Consider the following 14,432-nt stretch of genomic DNA (forward strand, 5'->3'; position numbering starts at 1 on the left):
TCTTCCTCTTCCTGCACTATTTTTTTCCTCGCTTGCCATTTGGAGAGGGAGAAAAGTATTTAATCAGCGTTGGATGTTTGCGGTCAATTTCAAGAACGGAGTCATCACGATGGATTTCCTCTATTGCAAGGACTATGACTGTGTTTGACCTTTGATCTTTGATGCTGCCCCTTTCCTCCCTTTTCTTGTTCTCCACTTCCTTCTCCTCCTCTTCCTCCTCTTCCTCTGTCCAACCTTCCTTACTCTCCTCTTCACTACTTCTGCTGTCACGTTTACTCTTAAATATTAGCACTTCTTCTGATCCCCTGACCTCCACGTTCCTATTCAAGAATGGTTCAGCTCGAGTGTGGATTTTTTCTGCTTGGATCTCTTAGTCTTGAAGGATTTTACGAAAGTCATTCTTTATGTTCCCGTGTCAAGAAGTGTCCATTTTCCTTCTGTCTTTTTTTTTTTTTTTTTTTTTTAAGGAAGAGAAAATAGACTGGCCGTGGTCTTCTTGAAGCGTGCGGAAATAAGCTTTTTCTTTATCTTTTGACTGAGGGAAAATTTTGTGCACGATTTTTCTCAGGTGGACAGAAGGTGGATGGTGGTAATATAAAGAAGAGAGACCGCGGAAAATGAGCAGGAATGGAAGCAAATAAAAAAATGTGGGCTAAAACACACCCAGCCACCAAGCGACCCACACACACACACACACACACACACACACACACACACACACACACACACACACACACACACACACGAATGTCCCAGGTGGTGGCCGAGGAACCATCTGGCTTAAGGGAAGCACACGCACCACCTGAACGTGCCCAGACTCCCTTCCATCCCTAGGGTTTCTAAGTCAGGGCCACGACTTGGGCTGACCTAATACTTGACCGCTATGACTTCCTGTTACCTTATATAGCTCAGGTGACGTGGAAAGGAGAGAAGATAGTGTAGGCCTGTGTGGTGTGTCTGTATTGCCTTACTCTAACAGTGAGTGACGCCTGAATGCTTTGAGATGACAACTTTCATTCCGAAGTCCTCGGTTCGTAGACGTCTTTCTGAAATTCTTAATCGTTCTTCGACCTCTAGACATTATTATATGAAAATGATCCAACAAAAATGTTCTTTACTAACAGTGTTACAATTCAGGGAGACTACCTTGGGTCTCTGGCTGGAGGGCAACAACCACTCATATGATTTATTGACCCTTCTCCCCTTTTCCTTTACCTGTGAAAGAGACCCGTCAAGGATACTAAATATTGGGGAAAAAACCCACTAAATTTGCCGTCCCCATAAAACTGAAATGGAAAAGAAGATTTTTGTTTAATTTTCAGGCTATTTGTTGATCTTATGGTTTGTTACATTGAGTCTGGCAATCGATAGTGATAATGACTCTGACCGTGGCTCGGGTGGCCTGGAAGTAATATGGTAAAACGTTCACTTAGGTCCGTGTGCTTAGTGTTGCCATAAACCCAGGCGTGTTGTGACTGTTGGGTGCACTGGTCTTGCTGTGGGAGTGAGAGGGCGTGAGACTAACTGAGGCAGGGAAACTAAAGTGAGTCATTTTTCGATGTAAAGGAGCATTTAATGAGCAGCGTTCACGCATGTTTGCCTGACCTGTCCTCGCCTAGGGAATGCCTTTAGTATGTGCTGGTGTTAGTGTGTGTGTTATAATTATATATTCATGGTTAATCAGATACGACGTATTCTCTCTAAATACACATAAATTTATTCATTTTTCAGATACTAATGTTGCGGAATATTTTGTTGCAAAAAATTCACCTGGGCTCAATGCATGTTTGACAATGCTCTCAAAAATGATTAATTAATAGATATCTTAATGGTAATTTTTGTAAGGGCTTCTTCCACCAGGTGTTATTAAGCAAGTGGGTACAAAGAATAGGAATCTTGACAATCTCGTCCTTAATGAAGTCTCCCAAGACTCATCCCTTGCCGCCATATTGTTTGCTATTCATATGAATGACTGATGGTGGATACCTTTGTCCCCATGCCTGTTAACACTACGAGAGAGAGAGAGAGAGAGAGAGAGAGAGAGAGAGAGAGAGAGAGAGAGAGAGAGAGAGAGAGAGAGAGAGAGAGAGAGAGAGAGAGAGAGAGAGAGAGAGAGAGAGAGAGAGAGAGAGAGAGAGAGAGAGAGAGAGAGAGAGAGAGAGAGAGAGAGAGAGAGAGAGAGAGAGAGAGAGAGAGAGAGAGAGAGAGAGAGAGAGAGAGAGAGAGAGAGAGAGAGAGAGAGAGAGAGAGAGAGAGAGAGAGAGAGAGAGAGAGAGAGAGAGAGAGAGAGAGAGAGAGAGAGAGAGAGAGAGAGAGAGAGAGAGAGAGAGAGAGAGAGAGAGAGAGAGAGAGAGAGAGAGAGAGAGAGAGAGAGAGAGAGAGAGAGAGAGAGAGAGAGAGAGAGAGAGAGAGAGAGAGAGAGAGAGAGAGAGAGAGAGAGAGAGAGAGAGAGAGAGAGAGAGAGAGAGAGAGAGAGAGAGAGAGAGAGAGAGAGAGAGAGAGAGAGAGAGAGAGAGAGAGAGAGAGAGAGAGAGAGAGAGAGAGAGAGAGAGAGAGAGAGAGAGAGAGTACAAATAAAACCAGGCATTTCCAGATCTTACTCATAGAAATGATAAAGGAATGGCGTCAATGGAAATAGTCTCAAGAAGTTGCATGGGAAGCTGTTGCGATGGACTGCGAGACTCTAGTTGAAGAACGGATGGGATGAATATTTTTTCCTTTTCAGACGCAGTGTTTGCGCAGCGCTTGACATGCAGGAGAGTCGTACTGCATGCAGGGCGGACGAGGCCCCTATTATAGAACAAGTGTCTGAGGGGAAGGGGAAGAAATATTGATGAAAGTGATACAGAACGGTCAGCTTCACTTTAGTGCCAACAAGGTGCAGGTTCTTTTACATCTGCACCAGAAATAACAATAAACTGAAATACGAATTGAGGGCCGAAAATCCATGGGTTCTAACATGAACCGCATTGGGAAACGCCAGTTGGTCATTGCCTTTCATGAGATATCCTGCATCAAGTCAGCCTGGTGAAGAGTAGTTCTGATAAAGTCTTGGTATTGTAAATTTTAAATCACAAGGACTAATGCATTATTCCTGTTCTATAAGTATCCACAGCGGTCATTTTCACACCCTCCCCTACTTTCTATGGTATTGATGCAGCTAAATAAAACTAAGCTATTGTAATTTGTGTGAATGTGAAGGATAGGAAGCCACACACACACACACACACACACACACACACACACACACACACACACACACACACACACACACACACACACACACACACACACACACACACACACACACACACACACACACACTATGGATTCTGCTCGGCGTTAAAGAAACAAATAATTGATCAACCAATTAATTAATCTTATTTGTTATATTTTTATGTTAATAATTCATTTATGTACAAGCATGTTTTTATGAAGCCCAGATAGACCAGTGGATTCCAGATTCATTGTTTTAATTATTGTACGTGGGTCGAGAGAAGCCACGTATTGGTCTGGAGTTTAGCTAAATCTTATTTGAAATATGTACACATTTGTTTTGCAGCAGACGTTCCTCAGCAAATACTGCAAGTCTGACACATTCGTATAATTTGTGAGACATTAATTAAACTGATATTTTGCAATAACGAGGCCACGTGTCGCCCCGAGGAACATGTGTGGTGGACAAGAGTTTCAATCCATCACAGCCACGTCAATGATATCAATAGTGTTTCATTTCCCAGCATCTGTATTTAAAGAAAGCAGGATAGCGTATAGAAAATGAACGTTCTCAGGATACTTGTACGTGTGTGTGTGTGTGTGTGTGTGTGTGTGTACGCTATCGAAAAATCTACTGTACCGTCAAAACATCGTAACTCTTTCAAAAATCACCTAGGCCAGCCTGTCAACTACAACTGTTGACAATTTTGGACGTGACAACGATCTGACCAGAGTTGGGAAACAGTGCAACGGTGTAGTGGGGAGGAAAAATATGAAAGAGTAACAATTGTTTATTCCCCACTCCCTTTTCCTCCCCACTCTCTCTCTCTCTCTCTCTCTCTCTCTCTCTCTCTCTCTCTCTCTGACATATTTTCATGTCTTGCGTTCAGGCTCCGTTTTGTTTATATATGCATTTATTCATATCCGTGCGTGTTCGTGCAAAGCGTGAGCGAAGCAATTGATCACGCGCGCCTTGAAGCACCTTGTTAATCCCCCTGAAGTCACCTGTCATGCCCCGCTACCGCCCCTCCCTTCCTACCCCCCTTAATTCCTCCTCCCCGCTCCTTTCCTCCTCTCCACCTCGTGTCACCGTTCTCTATTTTCCTCCGTCACACTCTCACTCTCATTCTCCCCTTTTTACATTCCTTGTTTAAATTCCTCAAATTCCCCTCACTTCCTATTTACGGCACCCTTTTCTCATATAATATTCTCGTTAACTTTTCAATGACTTTTCCCCACAATTTCTCTTACCCTTTGCCCCCTTTCCTATAATTCTTCACTTGTTTCTCACTCCCCCGCCTTTCTCTTCGGCTCTTTACAACCTGCCACTCCCGTTACAAATCACACTCCCAGTCATTCTCTCTTATTCCGTGCCACTCTCCTTCCTCGTTCCGTCACTAATTATCATCCACCCCTTCTCTCTCCACATTCCCCGTCACTCTCCCGTCTTTCGCTCCCTGCTATTCCCTTCCCCCTACACTCATCCGTGTCACCATCCTCCTATCTGTCTCTTGAATAACATGGCAGAGCAGAGAGGGATTCACCTGATGAGTGTCCGTCGCTGTGTCAGAGAGGCGGTGTCGTCAGCACGTAGGCGATGAAGGAGGAAGGGAAGACTTCATCACAGGCACGAGAATTCTCAGTCCAGCCAACAACACTCTGTACTTTTCACCTCAGTCATTATTCGCGGTGGAAATTTGCGTGTTTTTTTTTGTTTTTTTTTGCCTTTCGTTAGTACATGAAGGAAAGCATTAAAGCAATCTTGGCCACGCTTTTTGTATCCTGTTCCTCTATACGTCTATTTCTGTTTCTCACGCACGTAAACTTCAATCAACAAGTTTCATAGGATTCATTTCACCTTCACACTTCTATTTCTTTCCCTTCCCCAGTCTTTCATAGGTTCGGGAGTGCAGGTGAAGGCAGCAGGTGTAGAGGGAATGAAAGGTGAACCATTAGTGAGTGGCACATCTGAATCGGACCCGGAAAACACGAGGATACTCAGAATAGGTGCGGATGAGTATCTTGCAACCTGCCTCTTGCCTCCGTGCGCGCTCGCCACCGACTGGTCTCCTGGTCGCCGGGAGGAGTGGACTCGAGTTAGCGGGGGTCCTGGGGGGTGGGAGAGAAAGAGGAGATATGAAGGCGGAAGTGGAGGGGGTAAAAAGGGGAAAAGAAAGAAAGGAAAGGATGGGGAATGAAGCTGGAAACCTTGTGAAGGAGGAACGTGATTGAGACGAGACAGGTAGGAGTGTAGGTGACGGGAGGACGAGGAAGGATGCGGGAATATTGTGAGGAGGGTTTATGACAGGTCGAAGAGGGAGAAAGGGGAGCTGGATGGGAGAGAGGGGTAAGCCGGAATGCTGAAGATGGGGAAAAAATATGAAATGGAAATGGGAGGATATAGGAAAGCTTCAGAGGGAGAGGAATGGGCAAGAGAAAACGGGGATGCGGGAATGTGAGGGAGGGAAGAAGGAAGGGAGGGAGGGAGGGAGGGAGGGAGGGAGGGAGGGATGCAGTGTGGATGTCATGCTGTCATATGAAACGTGCTTTTTATTATTGGTTTACTTGTTGTTGCTGTTGGTGGTGGTGGTGGTGGTGGTGGTTCTGCTGCTACTGCTTATCATCATCATTATCGTCACCATCACTATTATCATTACTACTACTATTACTACTACTATTACTACTACTATAGACGCCGTGTTATTGCTGCTTCTACTCGTATCAGCACCACCACCACCACCATCATCATCATCATTAATTTCACTATTTTTGCATTTTCATTTATGCTGCACTAAGGAAACTTTAACCGTACCCTGATCGTATTTAATCCAGCGAGGGGCCTAAAGTGTTGCATTAGAGCCGTCCACATAAAGCGGGTGAGGAGACCGGTAGAGAGAGTACACAGGAAGGGAAGGCTGAGGGGATAACATCACACAGGAAGGCTGATGACAAGAAGCAACGAGAACTGAGCAGGATTCGAACACGTGGCAATGAATTGGCAATCTCTTATCGCAGAACTTCACGAGTGAGCCACCGAGGAGACAGGATGGATGAGAGAGAGGCTCGAGAAAGGGTGTGAGAAAAAGGAATAAAGATTGGGAATATGATAGCAGGATGGCATTAGTGCTGGCTGATGAAGAGCTGATAGATTGGTGTGGTTTGTTTTCTGAGTGAATGAGAGAGGAACGAAGTGTAGGAAGTGAAGGATAGAGGAGGAACAAAGAATGAAACAGCGGTAAGAATAAAAATGCAAACGAAAAATATAAGGAAGTATGGAGTTCTCGGAATGAATAAGAGGAGAAGAAAGGAGTTGCAAGTTTAATGATGAACATATGACCAGATGAAGGAAGGGAGAATGAAGGAAGGGAGAATGAAGTAAGAAACTGTGATGATGGCGGTCAAAACAATGGTCAACGTAATATTCAAAAGAAAAAAAAAAAGAGCTAAAAATGCAAAGGAATTTCGAGAATGAATGGAAAGAGGGAGGACTGAGTTGCAGGTAAAGGAAAGTTAGCTTACGGCTGGTAGGAGGAAGCGGAGAGTGGTGAGGGTGGGACTGAGAATGATGCAGAAGTGAAAGTATAAAAAAAAAAAAAAAAAAAGTAAGAAAAACAAGTGTATTTATTTATTTATCTACATACTTTTGCAGGGAAATAACAGCAAGGTAATGGAAGAAGTTGAATGATGAATAGACTAAAAACAAAAACAGAAGACAAAACTCAATACGGTAAATTTGTAAAGATATAAAAGAAACAGTGAGTGTATTCAATAATGACGGAGAGGAGATGAAAAGCTTGAATCACGGATGAGGACTGGCAAGGGTAGGGATAAAAATGATACAGGAATAAATACATGAATAAAGGAAAGGCTGTGATAGACTTTTGATAATTTGATAATGTTTTGAGCGGGACATAACAAGAAAGGGTAGTAAAGGAGTGAAGGAATACGATGAGTAGGAGCTGAATATAATGGGACGAGGAGAAGGAAGGGAATAAAAGATGATTTAGAAAAGAGTAAGGCTTACAAATCACTGTTATGAGAGGGAGGTAATAAGAACTGGACTAAAGGAGTGAGGGAGTAAGAAGAGTAAGGGATGAGTAAGGGAACAAGGGGAAGAAAGTAAGAAAAAAAAGATAGATTTTGAGAAGACTAAAGAGTGAGGGGCTGGGAGTAAAGGAGTGAGGGAGCAAGGGGGTAAGGGGGGACGAGAGGAATTAAAGAAAAAAAAAGAGGAGATTTTGGGAAGAGGAGTGAGGCGTGAATCAGGGTGAGGGTGGAGTGAGGGGAGAGTGGTGTGAGGTAGACGGCGCACGCCTCACCTACACAACCACCCCTGGATATTGATTTACGTTTGTAGGGCCTTGTGTGTCAGTGTGTGTGTGTGTGTGCCGCCGTTACCCACGCTGTTACGCTTCCATCACGAACACATGTGCAAATATACGGAAGCTGTGAAATATACACATCACAATAAACCTTCTATGGATCGATAAACCATGTGAACTACACACACACACACACACACACACACACACACACACACACACACACACACACACACACACACACAGATGGAGACACAAACAATGATATTACAGAACACTTTATATTTAAGGGAAGCAAAGGGTAATTTTAACAGGCGAGACACGAGAGATGCCTAAAAGACTACAAGTTTTCTCCCTTCTACAATTACTTTAAACTCGTGTAAACTTTTAATTACAGAGAGAGAGAGAGAGAGAGAGAGAGAGAGAGAGAGAGAGAGAGAGAGAGAGAGAGAGAGAGAGAGAGAGAGAGAGAGAGAGAGAGAGAGAGAGAGAGAAATTCAGTTCAGTGACGCTTTGCTTGCCTTGTGTATTTTTTGTTTGTTTTATCAGTTTCCATTCACTGCCTCCCTCGCTTATTTTTATGTCTGAATGTCTTTTACGAGTATATTCCCAATAGTTCATTCTCTCTCTCTCTCTCTCTCTCTCTCTCTCTCTCTCTCTCTCTCTCTCTCTCTCTCTCTCTCTCTCTCTCTCTCTCTCTCTCTCTCTCTCTCTCTCTCTCTCTCTCACCAGTTCTATTCATCTTCACCTCGTCATCACTCACTGCGTCTTACTTACCATTACTTTCCATGCCTTCCTTACCCCCGCTAAAGGATCCATCTAGCTTTCTCTCCCTCACTGCACTACTTCTATTCCCACTGTATTTACTCGCTCATGTGTTCAGCAGTCAAGGTGGTTTTACTCAGCCTCTCGCTTTCCTGTCACGCCGCTACCCCTTTCCCTTTCTCTGACCGCTGCTCTTATTTATTTTTTTTTTTATGTACACTTTTCTCACTTCTTTTCATCTCCATGTCCTTCCCTTTTCTGCCACTTCAGTAGAGTCACTCATCTTAATTATCTCGTTGCCGTCCAGCTGAAGAAGTCCTCGGCAAAGAATGTCAAGTATTTTTCTCACCCTTAACGTCCTGTCCTCTTTATTTATTTATTTAATTTTTTTTTTATCTAGGTCATTGTTTTTCCTTTCCTCTTATTTCTTTCGTTGTTCTGCGTCGTTTGTACGTTCCTTCTGTCTTTTTTTATTTCTCATCCTCTCTCTCTCTCTCTCTCTCTCTCTCTCTCTCTCTCTCTCTCTCTCTCTCTCTCTCTCTCTCTCTCTCTCTCTCTCTCTTGTCAGCATCTTTTTTTGCTAAGTCAGGAGGAAGTCTCACTGCCTTCTCTGATCCCTAAAATGAATTATTCAATCGAGACCAATAAGTCGAGTTTCCTCCCCTTCATTGCCCCTTTCCTCCAGTCTTTTCTCTCCCTACTACCATATTTCCACCCGTGCCTGATTCCCTCCAATTCGCTCCTCTCTCGCCTGATTCAGTATCCTCACCCTTTAGTCTTCCTTTCATCCTTTTCTTGCCGTATCGTTTCCCCACTTCCCTTTCATTTTTCTCCCTCGTCTTATTCTCGTCTCACTTTCCCTCCTTTTTTTTTTGCTTTTCTGGAACACCCTCTCCAGGCTTTCCTTATACCCTGTGTTCTTTTCCCTCTAACATGCAATCCCTGCCTGACTCTCCGCGTTTCCACCCTCACCTCACCTTCCCTGACACCGAATGTTCCCGCTGTCCCTTCCTTTTCCATTCCTGGTTCCTGTTTTACACCCCAGGTCTCTGTCACATGCCTCTGCCTCTTCTCGCCCCACATTCCTTCCTTTCCCCCTTCCCTCTCCCCTGTGATCCAACCCAGTAGCCGTCACAAGTCAGCTAGGAGATAATTTGCATCTATTTTACATACTAGTTCTTCTGCCCGTTGCTACGTGGCCACCGTGATGGGATAATTGAAGCTGACAAGGCAGTTGTAGTTCTTTGCTCACATTGCTCCAGTTTCTACTTGCCAATCTTTACTCTTCCCTACGCTTCACCTCACAGTCTCAACTTCCCTACCTCCCCTTTACATTTTCTTCCTCCCCTGGTTGGATTGCCACACGTGCCTGACTGTATGTGTATGTGTGTGTGTGTGTGTGTGTGTGTGCCAGAGCTTAGATACCACACAGTCCACTCTACGGGCACAGCAGTGACATTTAACACATTACAGACTCTAACTAACAACAGGAAAAGTAAAAACAGTGATAAATATTTTTCAATAATACGAAGGCGCAGTTGCAGGCAAGGATATTATTACTATTAATAGCTAGCTGTGTGGGTGTGTGTGTGTGTGTGTGTGTGTGTGTGTGTGTGTGTGTGTTCAGGCGTATTTCCTCTTGCTTGCCTGATTGACCGCCTCCCTGTCGGTCTGTCATTCCGTCTGTCTTTGCATGCGGAAATACGTTTATATATTGTTGAAAATTCTATATGTATGGACAGGGTTTGTCTACCCATGGGTGCATAGAGAGAGAGAGAGAGAGAGAGAGAGAGAGAGAGAGAGAGAGAGAGAGAGAGAGAGAGAGAGAGAGAGAGAGAGAGAGAGAGAGAGAGAGAGAGAGAGAGAGAGAGAGAGAGAGAGAGAGAGAGAGAGAGAGAGAGAGAGAGAGAGAGAGAGAGAGAGAGAGAGAGAGAGAGAGAGAGAGAGAGAGAGAGAGAGAGAGAGAGAGAGAGAGAGAGAGAGAGAGAGAGAGAGAGAGAGAGAGAGAGAGAGAGAGAGAGAGAGAGAGAGAGAGAGAGAGAGAGAGAGAGAGAGAGAGAGAGAGAGAGAGAGAGAGAGAGAGAGAGAGAGAGAGAGAGAGAGAGAGAGAGAGAGAGAGAGAGAGAGAGAGAGAGAGAGAGAGAGAGAGAGAGAGAGAGAGAGAGAGAGAGTAGTGTATGTGTGTGTTTTGAATAAGTTACATAAATAGCTCTGCGGGAGTTGAAACTGTGTACTTTTGCAATTACAGGAAGTCTATCACACACACACACACACACACACACACACACACACACACACACACACACACACACACACACTATATGACCGAGCCAGACACACAAACACACATCCACACACACACACAGACCGCACGTCACATTCTCCTGCCAGTGAGTTCCTGCTTCCACTTCTCTTCTTTTTTTCAGCAGATGACTTTATGAAACCGTTGATTTTTATGGCCACTTCTTTCAGCTAGAGGTGCGAAAATGCGATAAGATAGTTTGATGTACTTTTAGTTTGCAAGGAAGGAAGGAAGAGGGAGGGAGGATAAAGCGGAGAAAAAGTGAGGATCTATTATCCTTCCTTCCTTCCTTCATTCATTCATTCATTCCGCTCTTCTTTCTTTCACAAATCCCGTTCTTTATTTTTTTTTTTTCCTTCGTAGACTTATCTCTATTTTTTTTGGTTTGTAAGCTGTCACCTCTCTTTCCTTCCGTATTTTTCTCCTTCCTGTCACTACACTTAGTTTATTCCTTTGAATTGGTCGTAATTTCCTCTTTCCTTTTAACGTTTTCTTCTTCAATTCACCTCTTTCTTTTTCTTTTTTTTTTTTTTATCCCGGTCATTGTTTTTCCTCCTCTCTTATTCCTTTCATTGTTCTTCGTAATTATCTTCCCTCGTGTCGTTTGCCCGTTTCTTCTTCTATGTCTGCGTGTGTGTGTGTGTGTGTGTGTGTGTGTGTGCGCGTGTGTGAGTAATTCTTCTTCTTCATCATGCCTGTTTTCCACCATCTCCTTGACTCTTTCCTTCACTTTCATCTTCAAAGCTCATCGTGTCTTCTTTACGTGTGCTGCTTATTCCCCGCCATCTCTTCCTCGCAGTTATTTCCTCGTCTCTCTCGCCGCGACAACACACAGCCCTCTAATTTAGATCTATGAAGGGAAACAAGCAGCTCAGGACATCAAGAGGTTAATGGTTTATATCACAGTCTGCTTTAATTGGGACTTAATGATTGGTATTCAGAGAGAGAGAGAGAGAGAGAGAGAGAGAGAGAGAGAGAGAGAGAGAGAGAGAGAGAGAGAGAGAGAGAGAGAGAGAGAGAGAGAGAGAGAGAGAGAGAGAGAGAGACTGACTGTAAGAATATATATATATATATATATACCAGGATAACATGAAAAGCACAACGGGAAAAACTGGAAGAAAAAAATAAATAAATAAAGCAAAGTATGAACAGTGGAATATATGAAGGAGACACAACCAAACAAGAAAAAAATTACTTAAGTCTATCCTATCTGAAAACACTGCAATTTCGTTTTCTTTTGCTGATATTTGCTGTTAAGCTAAACTAATTCTGAACTGAATAGCAGGAAAATATGTAAGGACGGCAATATGAAGCGACGCTGAAAGAAAACGGAGCAGTTAGAAAATAAGGGGGACTGAAATATAAGCTTTCCTGGGAGAGAATAAAGAGGACAAGTCACCAACAAGGATTATAAATGAAGGAGATTAGTGGAGACTCGTTCTGTTGGAAAATAGTAGATGATGACGGTGAAGAGGAGGAGGAGGAGGAGGAGGAGGAGGAATACTAATAAAAAAACGGTATTATTTTAAACTAAGATGGAATATCATTCAGTTTCCTCCACCTTTGCCCGCATCTATCACACTTCCACCACCACCACCACCACTTCTCTCCTCCTCCTCCTCCTCCCTAGCCTTCTCGTTGCTTCCACAGCCCACTCCTTCAACTTTCCCTAGTAAACACTATCTCCTGCTCCTTAATTAGCTTTCCCCTCACCCATTTCCCCTCTCATCACCTGCCTCCTCCTCCATTTCCTCTCCATTTACTCTCCCTTAACTTCCCTCTCTTCCCTCCTTTCTTTCCGTCCCTTCACGCCTCCCGCCCACGTCCTCCCCTTATGATCTCTCTTGTTTACTCTCTCTCTCTCTCTCTCTCTCTCTCTCTCTCTCTCTCTCTCTCTCTCTCTCTCTCTCTCTCTCTCTCTCTCTCTCTCTCTCTCTCTCTCTCGGCCGCATGATAGGAAAATGCCTGAAAGTTGATTATGTTACGTGTTTCCCGGTTGAGGAGAAGGAGGAAGAGCAGGAAGAGGAGGAGAAAGAAGAGGGGAGGAGCTGGAGAAGAAGAAGAAGAAGAAGAAGAAGAAGAAGAAAGTAAAAAGATAATCCTTGTTGGTGGCAGATCGAACAGAATTCTCCCTACTTTTTCTTTTCTTCTTATTTCTTCCTTTCGTTTCTCCTCCTCCTCCTCCTCCTCCTCCTCCTCCTACTTTTCCTATTACAACTTCCTGACTTCCCCTCTCTCCATTTTGTTTCCATGAAGTGAAGAATCCTTACCAGAGAGAGAGAGAGAGAGAGAGAGAGAGAGAGAGAGAGAGAGAGAGAGAGAGAGGCTTATGTCCTTACTTAAGTCTCTCAGCTATACACTGCACTGATGGGGCGCCAATTATTTTGTGCCTGTAGGCCACTGAACGAAGCTAACTCTTATGATTCAAATGGCACTTCTGGTTTCGCGTCTTTCGTTGTTGTGAATATTTACATGATGGTTGATAGCGTGGTACATGCAGCGTTGATTTAATGTTTATTTTGTAGGATTTGTCAGTTCATCACAAGGGACTGAGTTTGGCTGTGCGTAGGATAATCTCTAACAAAAGTCTGTGTAGCTAATGACACATGGAGCACCGTTGGGTTTTAAAATGTTGTTTCTCAAAGGGATGTAGGACATATTATATAAATTCATTCTCTCTCTCTCTCTCTCTCTCTCTCTCTCTCTCTCTCTCTCTCTCTCTCTCTCTCTCTCTCTCTCTCTCTCTCTCCCTCCAACTTTCGCCCTCTATCATAATACTAAAATAACTGCTGTGTCCTGTCTATTTTTTTTTTTTTTTAGCTTGTAAATCAAAATCAGAGTCACAGTATCTTACAAGGTCACAATGTATGCTGTGACACACGAGACTTGCATCAAAGATGAACAGATTAAGTTATATTTCCGGTAAATGTACACACGTCAATGTTTATGAAATGTGTTTTGTAAGACAGTGTGTTCTATACTTAACGAAAGACAGAACATTATCATAAAATGGTGAAATGTTGTTTCATCGTCGTGAAATATGAGAATGAAAATAATAATTGTTGCATTTTTATGATGACAAATGTATTAGTCACTGTGTGTGTTTTTATCCCTAACATAATTTGAAACGACTATTCGTCTTGCTATATTTTCCGAAGTGTTTGAAACTGCTGTTTGTCTAGTCATATTTTTCGTAGTGTTTCAAACTGCTATTCATCATACCATCTTTCCTTCGCCTGCATGGAATTTTCAACGATATTTTCATTTATATTTCACAAAGTTTCCCTTCATGCACAAATTTTCTATTACCCTCATTCCAATCTTCCACATTAATTTTTTATCTTCTTACGATTTAGTCTCTTGTTATGAAGCAAAATATCACCTAGCTGAAGGAAATTGTTGGGCTTTCGCAACGAGGAGCATCGCACTGCCTCCCCCTCCAACCTCTCTCTCTCTCTCTCTCTCTCTCACTCTCTCACAGTTTTCCACCAAGGGCAATTTATTCACTGCCACCTGCAACCTCCTTTTCTCTCCGAATTCTCCTTCAGCACTTCTTCTTCCATTTCTCTCGCTCCGCGCCGCTATCTTCCCTTCCCTCCCGCAGACTGTTCCCCCTTCAACTCAAAATCCCTTCTTCACTTCACCAGCTCATGTCTAATGTGGGGATGAGGGAGGAGGAGGAAGAAGAGAAGAAAAAATGGTTGTTATAATATTGTTTTCATTGACGTGGGTTGCAGTATGTTATTTTTTTATTATTTTCTCACTTTTCTTTTTACTTGCTTGGCTTTTTACCTTCCGCGTCACAAAATCTGCATTATCGCTATACA

At 43.3% G+C, this 14,432-nt stretch overlaps 1 protein-coding gene and 1 pseudogene across 6 annotated transcripts in view; one reads left to right on the forward strand and one right to left on the reverse strand.

Annotated features, from left to right (window-relative positions):
- The window catches only part of LOC135110607 (dipeptidase 1-like), a 46,199-nt pseudogene extending 40,660 nt beyond the window's left edge, over positions 1-5,539 (reverse strand).
- The window catches only part of LOC135110613 (uncharacterized), a 169,109-nt gene that overhangs the window by 68,782 nt on the left and 85,895 nt on the right, over positions 1-14,432 (forward strand). The window lies entirely within an intron of this gene.

The sequence above is a fragment of the Scylla paramamosain genome, chromosome 20 (assembly GCF_035594125.1).
Source record: "Scylla paramamosain isolate STU-SP2022 chromosome 20, ASM3559412v1, whole genome shotgun sequence".
NCBI lineage: Eukaryota > Metazoa > Arthropoda > Malacostraca > Decapoda > Portunidae > Scylla > Scylla paramamosain.